Source organism: Phoenix dactylifera, chromosome 8 (genome assembly GCF_009389715.1).
Source record: "Phoenix dactylifera cultivar Barhee BC4 chromosome 8, palm_55x_up_171113_PBpolish2nd_filt_p, whole genome shotgun sequence".
NCBI lineage: Eukaryota > Viridiplantae > Streptophyta > Magnoliopsida > Arecales > Arecaceae > Phoenix > Phoenix dactylifera.
In genome coordinates, this window is record NC_052399.1 from 1,187,950 (window position 1) to 1,200,714 (window position 12,765).

The 12,765-nt window shown below is 47.3% G+C and overlaps 1 long non-coding RNA gene across 1 annotated transcript; it reads left to right on the forward strand.

Annotated features, from left to right (window-relative positions):
• The first annotated feature begins 1,559 nt into the window (after positions 1–1,559).
• LOC103718287 lies at positions 1,560–2,168 on the forward strand. The gene is made up of 2 exons (XR_605800.3): positions 1,560–1,926; positions 2,069–2,168. It is a non-coding gene; the product is annotated as an uncharacterized LOC103718287 (long non-coding RNA).
• The last annotated feature ends 10,597 nt before the right edge of the window (positions 2,169–12,765 follow it).

Genomic DNA, 12,765 nt, shown 5'->3' on the forward strand with positions numbered 1-12,765 from the left:
TAGAATAAAACCATGAGATTAAAGTATCACGAACAATAAAGAAGCAAAAGCAATGACAAATTTTAGATGCTTAGAAAGTGCATAACACAATGATTTAAAATGAGATAAAGTACCAACTTCAATCCTATGGTTATAGAGTATGTATTTTCTTTAGAGCTATTGATCTATAAAAATTTTGTTTCTTAGAAGAAAAAAAAATTGTATATATTTAATCATTACCATTCTATTTTGTTCGTATAAAGGGATCATTCAGTAAGGCCTTCAGTACTATGAGAATGATTTATTCTAATGCTATTGTTTTCAATATTTAGTGGGAGAAAAATATTTTGTACGTCACTTTGTTCTGAATAAATAAACCCAGATCAACTTTTTTAAAAGTCGTCACGAGAAATAAAATCCATCTAATAAATAAAATAAAGCTACAATCGGTTTCTCCTTGTTAAAGAATTTTATTTGAGTTAAAACAGTCACATGCTATTTGATCAAGAAAACTATACAAATCAAATGAAAATAACTTTTCGATTCTATGTTTCTATGTGGTTTTTGAATACATTTGATTAAAATCTAACTTTTTAGCTTTCTTTAAACTTATTAAGCTAAATAATTTGCAGGGCACTTGAAAGAAGAGTCAACAACAAAGAATTTTTGGAGATTTCTTTAGACAGGAAGATCTATATATTTCCGTATTTATTCGGCTTTAATCAAAATAAGGCTATGGGATTGCTTGATTAAAAGAAATGTATATCTTTTCAAATAGATTCATTCCAATAATCGAATTAAAACCATTATAAAAGTATGTAAGATTGCATAAATTCTATTCTAGCACTAACCAGAAATTTGTAAGAAAAATCTCAACCTTTCAACTTGGTTACTAATGGATGAGAGTAACCCACCCACCCCACTGGTTGTCAAAAGACCATGGCATTTTTAGTAGTTTTCTCTAGCGTGAGGTCCGAAGCCTCCTTTATCTGAAATAGAAAATAGTCAAAATATACGAACAAAAGAAGAAAAAGGAAATAATAAATAACAAGCTCATTATCTTGACATTATAAATACCCCCTCCCCAGCATTCCAATGCTGCATTCCCTCTATGGCTCTTGGTCAAGTGAGAGCGAGAGAAAAGGCTGAGGCAAAGCAAGCGAGAACTATAAGCAATGCAGAAGGCTCTCAAAACTCCTGATAAATCTCTAGCCATTCAATCTAGCCACCCTACCAGCAGTCAAGGAATCATGATATTTTTATAGTTTTCTTCATAGCATATGCTTATTGCATGTCTATTCTAAAAAGGCTACTAATGTCCTAGACTGTTCCTTTTTTTTGAGTGTGTGTAGATGTGTGACAATGTTCAAAGGCATTCTTTACCCGAACTAGAAAGACTTAGGATCCCCAAATATACGAAAAAGTTAAATATATGGAAATACTCAAATGTACTCAAATATTCAAAAGAAAATACTTAAATATGAAAAAAAAAAACAAAAGGAGAAAAAGGAATTAACAAATAATAATAAACTTATAACCTCAAAAACAATGAAAATAAACTTGTTATTTTGACAGTATAAATATCCCCTTCCCCTGCGTTCGAGCGCAGCGTTCTGGCTCTTGGCCAGGTGAGAGCCAGAGAAAGGGTGAGGGGGAGGGAGGAAAGGCGGAGGCGAAGGGGGCGAGGGCGACGATCAGCGAGGAGGAGCTGAGGGAAGGCAATGTTGATCCTGGATTACGTTCAGGTGGCCATGGCGATGATCGTCGGGACCAAGAATTGGAAACGCCGCCTTGACGTTGTCGTTATCGATGGCCTCTTCCTCGGCATGTCGTCACACAGGCGAGCAGGAGGCGCCAGAGGCGCCGTGTTTTGAACTCCCGAAACAGTGGTCGCCGTGACCAGCCCTCAAGGTCCAGCTTCAGCGGCTTGGGACCGAGAAACAGCAGGTCAAGAAACACTTCCCATCTCTCTGCCTCTTTTTTCTAAAGATATTCTGGATGCTTCTATAAATACGGGTTGCAAGCGGAACCATGCATTCAGAATTCGTTAATTCAATTTATTTATGGGGATGATTTTATTGCTCTCCAGATGTTTGATAGAATGCCTCAGCGGGATGTTGTCTCCAAATTCAGTCATTGTTGGTTTTTTGAATTTTGGGATCCATAGAAGAGGCAGAGCAGATGTTCGATGAAATGCCGGATAGAAATGTGTTGTCTTGGAATTGTTTTGGAGATTGCACGGGGGATTGTTTGATCAGGGCCTTGAAAGAATTTTATCATGTGCAACACCATGATTGGCCGGTATTGTACTTGTGGTTCAATGGAGAAAGCTTGCTTATTATTTGCATCGGTGAGATGCTCACGAGGAAGATCGAACCCTACACATTTGTTTCATGTCCTTGCAACAAGGTGAATGGATCGGCAGCCCAATCCATTTGGGGGCCTATGATAAACTCACTGAGGGAGACTTTTTTTTAAATAATAATGATAATAATAATAAATTTTTAATAAGTGTAAAATACTTTAAAATTTTATTTAAAATAATCCGTCTAGTTTTTTGATATGCAAAATTGCTAATCAAACTTTTGTACTCAAGGTTCATTAAAATACTATTTTCAATCGATAATATAGCTAATCCATTTAATCTTTCTTGTGACATAGTTGACCGCAAATAAGATTTTATCAACTTTAATTTTGAAAAACTTCTTTCAGCAGAAGCAACTGTTACAGGTATTGCTAACAATATCCTGTAAGCAATGCATGCATTTGGAAAAGAATCTGTTTTTTTAATAAAACTTAAAGTATCAATAGGGGTACTAGTTTCTATTTGTAAATTTTTTTTTAAAACGTTTAATTCCGTAGATCAAGATCATCAATATCAGAATATTCACCATGCTTTAAAAAGTTTTTAAGATTAAGACAACATTTTTTCAAATTTTCTTCATTCAAAGATTTTAACTTTCTAAAATTAAACAAAAAACCAAAAACATTTTCGGTGAATTGTTCAAACTTATTTTGAATTGAAAAAATAGCTTGATCTACTATATATAAAAAGTAATCAATTCTAAAAGATTCTTCAGCTGATCTTGTTGTCTCATCATCAGTATTTTTATTAAATTATTTTTTTTCTACGGATCACACGTTTTTCACGAAATGTAGGTTCTATTTTCATTTCATTTGAAATTTTTTTAGATGAATTTAAAGCATTCATGAATCCATTTTTCCTATAATTTTTCAAATAAGAAAAAAAAATATAATTAATCTGTAGCAACATCAATATTCATGTCTTCATATTGTAAGTTCTTACTAATTGAGTTAACAGCAAACAATATATCGTACCAAATATTCAAATTTAAAAAACAGAAAGAAATAACATATGGTTTACTGGTTTAGGCTGATATAATCAACTACAAGTGGCCCTACAGCAGAACCGATTTTCATAGGTATTTCATCAAATATCTTTCTTGTCCAGTGTCCATCGAGAGAGACAGACTTACAACTCAAGTGCAGCGGACTGACGACCTGACGTGAAGAAGATAGGGTCACATACGTGAGTCAGGAGACGGCCGGACAGGAGCTGGGAGGGAGGCGAGGAGGTCGCGGGATGCCGGGGAGGTGGAGGAGATGACCTTGCCGGCTCTATGGCGCGGCGAAGAGAATTTTAAACTTTAAAGGCTTAAGCTGGTGAAGCCGAAGTTGCAAACTTGCAGGCAGTCGGGAGGGAGGCGAGGAGGTCGCAGCCTCGCAGGATGCCGGGGAGGCGGAGGAGACAACCTCGCCGGCTCGCTCGCGTGGCGAGGAGGATTTTAAACTTTAAAGGCTTGGGCCGATGAAGCCGAAGTTGCAGACTTGCAGCATGTAGAACAGTAGAAGAGGAGGTCAGCTACAGAAGAGAATTGAGGAGTGGAGAAGGACGATAAGGATTTTAAAGAAAGGGATGATGGGCGATGGCCGATGGGATTGGGACGGGAGTCACAGGACGGCGTCACGGTGACTCACCCTCGCCGTTGGCTCTTGCGGCCCTGTCTCTACCGGTCTACCCCTACGGACACTGTACTAGGAGTGGGAGCTAGGAGGCTAGGAGTCGCGGTCTGGCGGGGGCCTTCCTTCGGGGCCTTGGGCGACTGCCTAGGTCGCCTAAGGCTTGGGCCGCCCCTGAATGAATCCATAGTTATGTTAATAGGAAGGGGATTAGATTGGATGCTGTGTTAGGAGCTGCACGCTTGTGGACATGTATGCAAAGTGTGGGGGAATGGAGAGGCTCGTGTCGTGTTTAATAGCATGGTAGGGATGATTCAATGAGGATGATGTCAAAGGCTAAGGTTGGTGATGCAGCAATTAGAGATGAGCTCAAAGATGTTCTTGTGAGAGAAATGGAGGATTTGGGCATACGTTAGAAGGGGAGGTAGAGCAATGAAGCAAACAAAGAAGGGACAGTAGGCAATGATGAGCAAGTAGATAGTAGCACGCAACCAACCATGAAGATTATTCATGAGAGAGAAGGGGGGAGTCATGAGTGGTTGACGCAGCAAGGGATGGGTGCTACTGAATTTTTGTGGATGATGACTGAAATTGGTTGGGCTCAAAGCTAATTTGAATTAGAACGTGGAAGAAAGGAATTAGGGCCTGCGGTTTAGATCTGAAACTTAGGGACTTAGGTGTTAAGGGATTTAGGACTTGAGCGTGATGGAAGTTAGCGGATGGAAGAAGAAACAATGGAATATGCTATGGTTTTGATAGTAACAAGATAACTATGGCCTATGGGATGAATAGAAGAGTCTCATCTCTATCTTAAACCCAAAAATTTTTCGGTGTCTCACCGAGAAAGAAAGGAACCTTTAGAGTTTCACCAAAGGAGAAAGGAGAAGCCTCTCGCCTCTAGATCATAAGAGCAACTGAAAACCAAAATTAATTCTGCCTTTATTTTTTAACGTCCACTCTTGAAATAGATGAGGCGTTGGAACAAAATAGGAAAGTCATTATATGACTCAAACTCAGATTTAGACTTATGACTAAATTTAAATAGTAGGGACTCAATAGGACTCCTAACCAAAGTAGGATTTGACCAAGTCAAAAGACTCCATACGCCAAGAAAAATCTTCAAGGATTCTTCATGCCTAAAGACAACATCTAATTTCCTTCCTTCACAGTTGACTTTTTCATGCGATGAGGGTTATTTCTCCCCTTCACGTGATGAGAATCCTTCTCTAAGTAGAACTCCTCAAAGGGGCGCCAAATCATGGAGATGATGATCCCTAAAAATCAGCAAGGATAGATCATCACACGTGAAGATTTTCTAGTGAAAGGACTCTTCCTTGCAGCATGAATCTCTATTCTACGCCTCTTAATCTTCAGCCAACTGGTTGTCACAAGGCACTTAATGATAAGGACTCAATCCTAACTTATATAATTCAGCAATTACAAACCAATTTAAGGACCCAATGCAAACAAGCTAGCCAACAAAAACATAAATGAATCCAAACTACATGCGCACACTACACTAGAATGGACTCAATCAACAAACACAAATCAGCAAATTACAAATCCGAATTAAGAACTCAATGTAACTAGGTGCTGAAAATATTGGACCCGTTGTGATTCAGGCATACCCAAGCAACGATCCAAATAAGATGCACATTTAGGATGACTCAGGCTCCTGCATTAGTTGAAGGATAATCATGAGAGAGAAGGGGGAAGGGATGAGTGATGGATGACAACTCGAGCAGCATGCAGGTGACTTGTCTCTAAATTCATCATCCTGCTTACCCTCCTACTCTTGCTTCTTTACTTCAACTTGTCTCACAATTCATCAAAAGTTGAGGCTTGACTTAGACTCCCCCTAAAAAAAAATCCCAGTTTTGAAAATTATGCCAGCAGAGCGATATCATCTGGGAAGAGACTGGATTTGTGTCATCCTTATTAATTTTGCTGCTTTTCTGCTCCTTGGCCTCAGAAACTTTCTTTTTCCTCTGTGCGTGCAACACAGTCAGCGCCGGCTCGGGCCTTAGACGACTGAAGCGGTCGCCTAAGGCCCCTGTTGCTGGAAATTGGACCCGGGGGCCGCCGTGAAGCCGGGGAAGGAGGAGCTCCGCTGCTGTAGGAGGCGGGCGGCGGTGCGCCGGCTGGCTGCGTCCTCTGCCGCGGGGGGTGTGCAAGTCCTGCAAGGAAAACCGGTGGCCGGGCTCCCCGGCGCCGGCCCTCCGATGCCTAAGTCAGAGGGGGGCTTAACTTTGAAGAAGAGAGAGGGATTGTATGTGGAAGCCCGAAATAATCCCCTTGGGAGGAAGAGGCCCCCCCCCCCTCTTAGAGGGAGAAGCTCCCTTTATATAGGGAGAGCGGCCGGATTACCTGTGATGTGACTAGGCGAATTAATGGGTTACCGTCACTATCAGGGAGCTGTCACGATTGGTCGGACCCGTTGGGGTGGTTGAACCGCCGGCCGTGGTGGGCCTGGGGTCCGTAGATGACAAGTGCATTGATTGCTGAGTGAACCGGTGGTCAGAAAGAGCCGTGCGCTTTGATGGTTCAGTGATCCGGAGATCATCTTGAGCCGTGTTCATTTAATGACTGAGTGCATTGGAGGCCTGAGGGGGTCTCATGCATTAATGATAAGGTGTGCCGAATGCCTGCGAAGATCTTGTGCCTTAATGACTTGGGGATGGTGGCAGATTGAAGTGGAGTCATATATTTAGTTGTCAGATCCCTTGGAGGGTTAGGCGGAGATTGGATATTTGGCTAAGGCATGGGCTCGGCGGGGTTGCCTTTCTGGTCGGCGCTCTCTGGTCTCGGCCTTCTGTGCTCGGCCTTCTGTGCTCGGCAGCCTTTTGTGCTCGGCAGCCTGCTGTGCTCGGCAGCCTGCTGTGATCGGCAGCCTGCTGTGCTCGGCTCGCTGTGCTCGGCTCGCGGTGCTTGGCTCGGCCTATGAGCTCGATCACTTAGAAGAGCCCGATCACTTGATGAGCTTCGAAAGCCGAAGAGCCCGATCACTTGGATGAGCTCGATCTTGCTGACGGATTTGGGTGCTATAATTGCATTTGTGGGGTGGTCCATTTTACCACCAACACTACCCCCGACTTCCGAGTTCGAGCTGCTTTTTGGCTCGGACGAAGGAAGTAGTCCAGTCGTCGATCATCCTGTAATATAGCCAAATATATATAAAGATGTACGTGCCAAGTAGGGTGTACCTTTCATGCAGTTGGAGTTAAGTGCTCCAGGTTGACTCAGCGGCCTTCTTTGGCTTGTCGCAGGAGGCGTCGAATGGCGTTGAAAGGCATCGAATGGCGTTGAATGTCGTCGAATGGCGTCGAAGTGCCGTCGAATGGCGTCGAAGTGCCGTCGAATGGCGTCGAATGGCGTCGAATGTCGTCGAATGGCGTCGAATCGGCGTCGAATGGCGTCGAATGGCGTCGAATGGCGTCGAATGTCGTCGAATGGCGTCGAATGGCGTCGAATGTCGTCGAATGGCGTCGAATCGGCGTCGAATGGCGTCGAATCGGCGTCGAATGGCGTCGAATGTCGTCGAATGGCGTCGAATCGGCGTCTCGAGCCTAGCTAGAGCATCATTGGAGACGCATACAGGAGACGGACCTCGTCCGTTGGCGATCGTGCGCCCTATTCGGGGCGACGTTGGTCGTTTTTTGGATTCTCCGACCTGGAAATAGATAAAATATTGAAATTATTTGGAGCCAAAGTGGCGTCCTGTACCTTTTGGAGATATTTTGATGGCTTCCGAGCTTCGAAGTCCCTTAGGACTTAGCTTGGCACTAGCTTTCTTTGGCTCGATTTTCTGGGGGAGGTGTTCTGCATTCGGGCTTCGGAGCTTGGCAGCCTTCTGAACTCGGCGGCCTTTGGTGCTCGGCCTTCTGAGCTCGGCGGCCTTCGGAGCTCGGCCTTCTGAGCTCGGCGGCCTTCGGAGCTCGGCCTTCTGAGCTCGGCGGCCTTCTGAGCTCGGCAGCCTTCTGGACCATGAAAGGATTTAGCTTCATAGTACTTTCTTGGGGTAGAATCTCCTATGAATCTAGCCAGAGGAGCGCTCATCCTTTGGAAGGCATACAAAATAAGGTATCAGCCGAGCTTTCATGATGTACTAAAATCTTTTTTTTTTAAAACCTTGCAATGATGAGGGAAATAGCTACAGCGTCGTCATAAAGAGGGCTCAACACCCTTTTGGTCTTCATCAGAAAAGGAGATGGTGACTTTCACAGAGCACGGATGCTTTGAGGAAGCTCTTTTTTCCGAGCTCGGAGCTTCTGGTACCTCTAGTTGCCCGCCCTCTGATGGTATTGATGATGCCCGTGAGAGGTCAGTGGTCATTCTGCTCCTTATGCGGCACTGAATTTTGTTCCTCGGGCTCTCTCCTGTAGGTATGATCACGGACAAAATAACTCAACCGACCTCGGCGGACAAGTGCCTCGATCTCATCACGAAGCTCGTAGCAATCCTCTGTATCATGGCCGCGATCTCGGTGGAAGCGGCAGTACTTTTTTGAGTGCTTCCGCGACTCTGTCGGACGCATTCTCAATGGAGGTCGGAGGTAGCCCCGACCCTCAATCTCCATGAGGATTTCTGCTCGGGTGGATGTGAGAGGAGTGTACGTCTGAAATTTTTGGAGGGAAGACCCCGGGCGAGCTAGGCTCTTGGGCCAAGGAGGCTCTTTCTCATGCCAGGGGAATCTGCTACTTGGTTGGGAGTGCTCCTGGTGCTTCTTCTGCATCTTGGCAGGTCGTTCGGCTTCCTCCCGCCGAGAGGCCATGGCTTCCTCAGCCTTGGCGTACTTGCGAGCTCGGGTCAACATTTCGGTGAGGTCCGCAGGGAAGTTCTTCTCGATAGAGAAGAGGAACCTGTAAGACCGGGCTCCAGTCTTTAGTGCCGACATGGCGATTGACTGGTCCAGCTCCCGGACTTCCCATGTTGCGGCAGTAAACCGATCCAAGTACTCCTTGAAGGACTCTCCCTCCTCTTGTTTGATGTCAAGGAGGGAGTCCGACGTCCGCCGCTGGGGCTGGCTAGCGGCAAAATTACTGGCAAACTGCCTGCCGAGCTGCTCAAAGGAGGAGACAGTACTCGGCTTCAACCCGGTGAACCAAAGCCGGGCCGGTCCTCGGAGCGTTGCTGGAAAGGCTTTGCACATCATGGCCTCCGAGGCTCCTTGTAGGGCCATTAAGGCCCGATAACTTTCCAGGTGGTCAAGGGGGTCGGCCCTGCCGTTGTAAGGCTCCACCTGGGGCATCTTGAACCGTGGTGGGACCGGTTCATCTTCGATCTCTGGGGAGAAGAGAGACTTCGTAGTGAACTCGAAGTCGTTATCACGTCCTGATTTTCTCCCGTGGAGTGCCTGAATTTGGCGCTCCAGCTTTTCGACCTTCTTGTCGAGTTCATCATTCTGGGGGATCGCTGCAGCGGTCCGTTCGGGTGCAGGTTGCCCTGGAACCGACTCAGCTTCTGAAGGCCGTGGCCAGCCTCCGTGATCTCTGACTGGGTGCTCTCTCCAGAGGGAGGCCTGGACTTGAGAGTCCTGACCTCGAAGAGGAAGCCCGCTTGTAGGGGGCTCCGGTTGAACTGGAGCCGGGGGAGGCGGTGCTGCTGGGATGCCCCTGGGTTGCAAGCTTTGGACGGTGGTAGCCAACGCCTGCACTTGCTGCACCAGGGCATCAAATTGCTCCGGCCGAACCTGAGGGGTTGACTCGGCCGGAGGTGGTGAGTTCCGGACGGAATGCTCAGGACTGGGTGGAAGACGTCGAGAGGCGTTGGAAACCCCTTTGCTTCTTAGCTTCATGGCAGCGAACTCGGGCCCTTCCTCTAGCGCCAACTGTTGCTGGAAATTGGACTCGGGGGCCGCCGTGAAGCCGGGGAAGGAGGAGCTCCGCTGCTGTAGGAGGCGGGCGGCGGTGCGCCGGCTGGCTGCGTCCTCTGCCGCGGGGGGTGTGCAAGTCCTGCAAGGAAAACCGGTGGCCGGGCTCCCCGGCGCCGGCCCTCCGATGCCTAAGTCAGAGGGGGGCTTAACTTTGAAGAAAAGAGAGGGATTGTATGTGGAAACCCGAAATAATCCCCTTGGGAGGAAGAGGCCCCCCCCCCTCTTAGAGGGAGAAGCTCCTCTTATATAGGGAGAGCGGCCGGATTACCTGTGATGTGACTGGGCGAATTAATGGGTTACCGTCACTATCAGGGAGCTGTCACGATTGGTCGGACCCGTTGGGGTGGTTGAACCGCCGGCCGTGGTGGGCCTGGGGTCCGTAGATGACAAGTGCATTGATTGCTGAGTGAACCGGTGGTCAGAAAGAGCCGTGCGCTTTGATGGTTCAGTGATCCGGAGATCATCTTGAGCCGTGTTCATTTAATGACTGAGTGCATTGGAGGCCTGAGGGGGTCTCATGCATTAATGATAAGGTGTGCCGAATGCCTGCGAAGATCTTGTGCCTTAATGACTTGGGGATGGTGGCAGATTGAAGTGGAGTCATATATTTAGTTGTCAGATCCCTTGGAGGGTTAGGCGGAGATTGGATATTTGGCTAAGGCATGGGCTCGGCGGGGTTGCCTTTCTGGTCGGCGCTCTCTGGTCTCGGCCTTCTGTGCTCGGCCTTCTGTGCTCGGCAGCCTTTTGTGCTCGGCAGCCTGCTGTGCTCGGCAGCCTGCTGTGATCGGCAGCCTGCTGTGCTCGGCTCGCTGTGCTCGGCTCGCGGTGCTTGGCTCGGCCTATGAGCTCGATCACTTAGAAGAGCCCGATCACTTGATGAGCTTCGAAAGCCGAAGAGCCCGATCACTTGGATGAGCTCGATCTTGCTGACGGATTTGGGTGCTATAATTGCATTTGTGGGGTGGTCCATTTTACCACCAACAACCCCCGACCCACAGAAGGCCCCCGCAGTTTTTTTTTATTTATTTAATCCGTAGCTTTCAGCCTTTCGGAAAGGCCCTTTCCCATCCGATAGCTGGAGTCGTAGGCTTGTAGCTGGGCACTGGGCAGTGGGCGACGGCTACCAGTACCGGGCTGCTACGCCGCTACAGTGCATCTGGCATCCCCTTCTCCCAATCTCCCGTTCTCCGGTTCTCGACAGACTCGGCTGCTCGGTTCTCAGTGCCCCGAAGTCCTCTCCAGGCTCCACCGTAGCACCGCTCCATCTCTCCTCGTCGTCCTCGGCTCCTCTGAGGCTCCGAGCCTTCGAGCCTCCGGCCTCCTCGGCTAGTCGGCTCCGCTCTAAAGTCCACTACTCCACCGTCTTCGGTTCTCCTCCTCCGGCTCCAAGAAGGCAGAACCCGGCGAGTGGCGAGCCACCGGCCGGATCTCCTCTCCAGCTCTTGGACCGCCTGCCGGATCTCCTCTCCTGGCTGACGTCGCCATCCTCGGCTCCTCCCGTCCTCCAACCTCTGGGCTCCGGCCGACAGAAGACCCGGCGAGTGGCGAGCCGCCGACCGGATCTCCTCTGAGAGGAGTCCTCTCCAGCTCTCCTCGCCATCCTCGGCTCCTCTGACCTCCGGGCTCCGCCGCTCTGGCCTCCTCGGCACTCGGCAGCTCGGCTCACTCCAAAGTCCACCGTCCTCCGTTGGATCGTGAGCATCCCTCAGTTCCCACTGAATCACTGATCCAAGGGAGTGGTGACCGGTGAGACACTAGAATTAATTTTTTTTGGGTCCACCGTCCATTTAATTTTTATTAAGTTGATTAGAGACACTAGAATTGATTTTTTTTTGTCCAAATGTAGGTTAGTTGTGACTTCGGTGGTTCGGCCTCTTTTCGCCGTCGAGTTCGGCACTATTCGGCATCTTCTCGACACAATTAAGTTCGGCACTACTTGTCGGGACCCGAGTTTGTTTTTCTTGACACAATCAAGTTTTATCATTTTTTATTTTTTTATATTTTGATTTTTTTTGGTGTTTTTTTAATTGCTTAGTTTGATAATATTATTTATAGATTAAAATGTCTAATAGAAAATATGACTGTGAGTATGAAAAACTCAAAAAAAAAAAAAATCGATAAACTCATTCAATCTCAAAAAGGAGCTCTAGATAGATTTGTTGTTATATGGATTAAATGGATTAGCTATATTATCGATTGAAAATAGTATTTTAATGGATCTTGAGTATAAAAGTTTAATTAGTAATTTTTCCTCTCAAAAAGCTAGATGAATTATTTTTAAATAAAAATTTTAAAATATTTTTTATACGTATTAAAAAAAATTTATTATTTAAATAATAATAAAAAAGGTTCGAGCCGCTAAATGTATTGGGCCGGAAACCTTGCAAGTAGAGGTTTGTGGCATGGACCGGCTCATCCTCGATCTGGCGGGAGAAGGGGGACTTGGTGGTGAATTTAAAATCCCCCTCGTGTCTTGCCTTCTTACTGTGGAGCGCTTCGATCTGGCGCTTCAAGTGCTCGACTTTCCTGTCGAGCTCCCCAACCCGTGGAATCGTCACCGTGGTTTGCTCCGGCTCGCGGTGATCTGGGGCTGATTCGGCTTCAGAGGGTTGGGGTCTTCTGTTGAGTCCTTCCCCCGGCAGCTCTCTCTGGGGGGAGGCCCGCCCTTCGTTGTTGGCCCTGGAGGAGCCATGAAGGTTCTGGCCTGGGAGAATCGGGCCGTTGGGAGGAAACTCCGGCAAGACCTGGGCCTGCGGGGGGAGCGTTGGTAAGGCTTCCTCGCGCCGCAGGCCTTGAACGGCAGCGGCCAGGGCCTGGACTTGCTGCACCAGAGCATTGAATTGCTCCGACTGGACCTGAGGAACCGGGTCAGCCGGAGTAGGCGAATTCTGGACGGAGTGTCCAGGACTCTGTGGGGGATGCCGGGAGATATT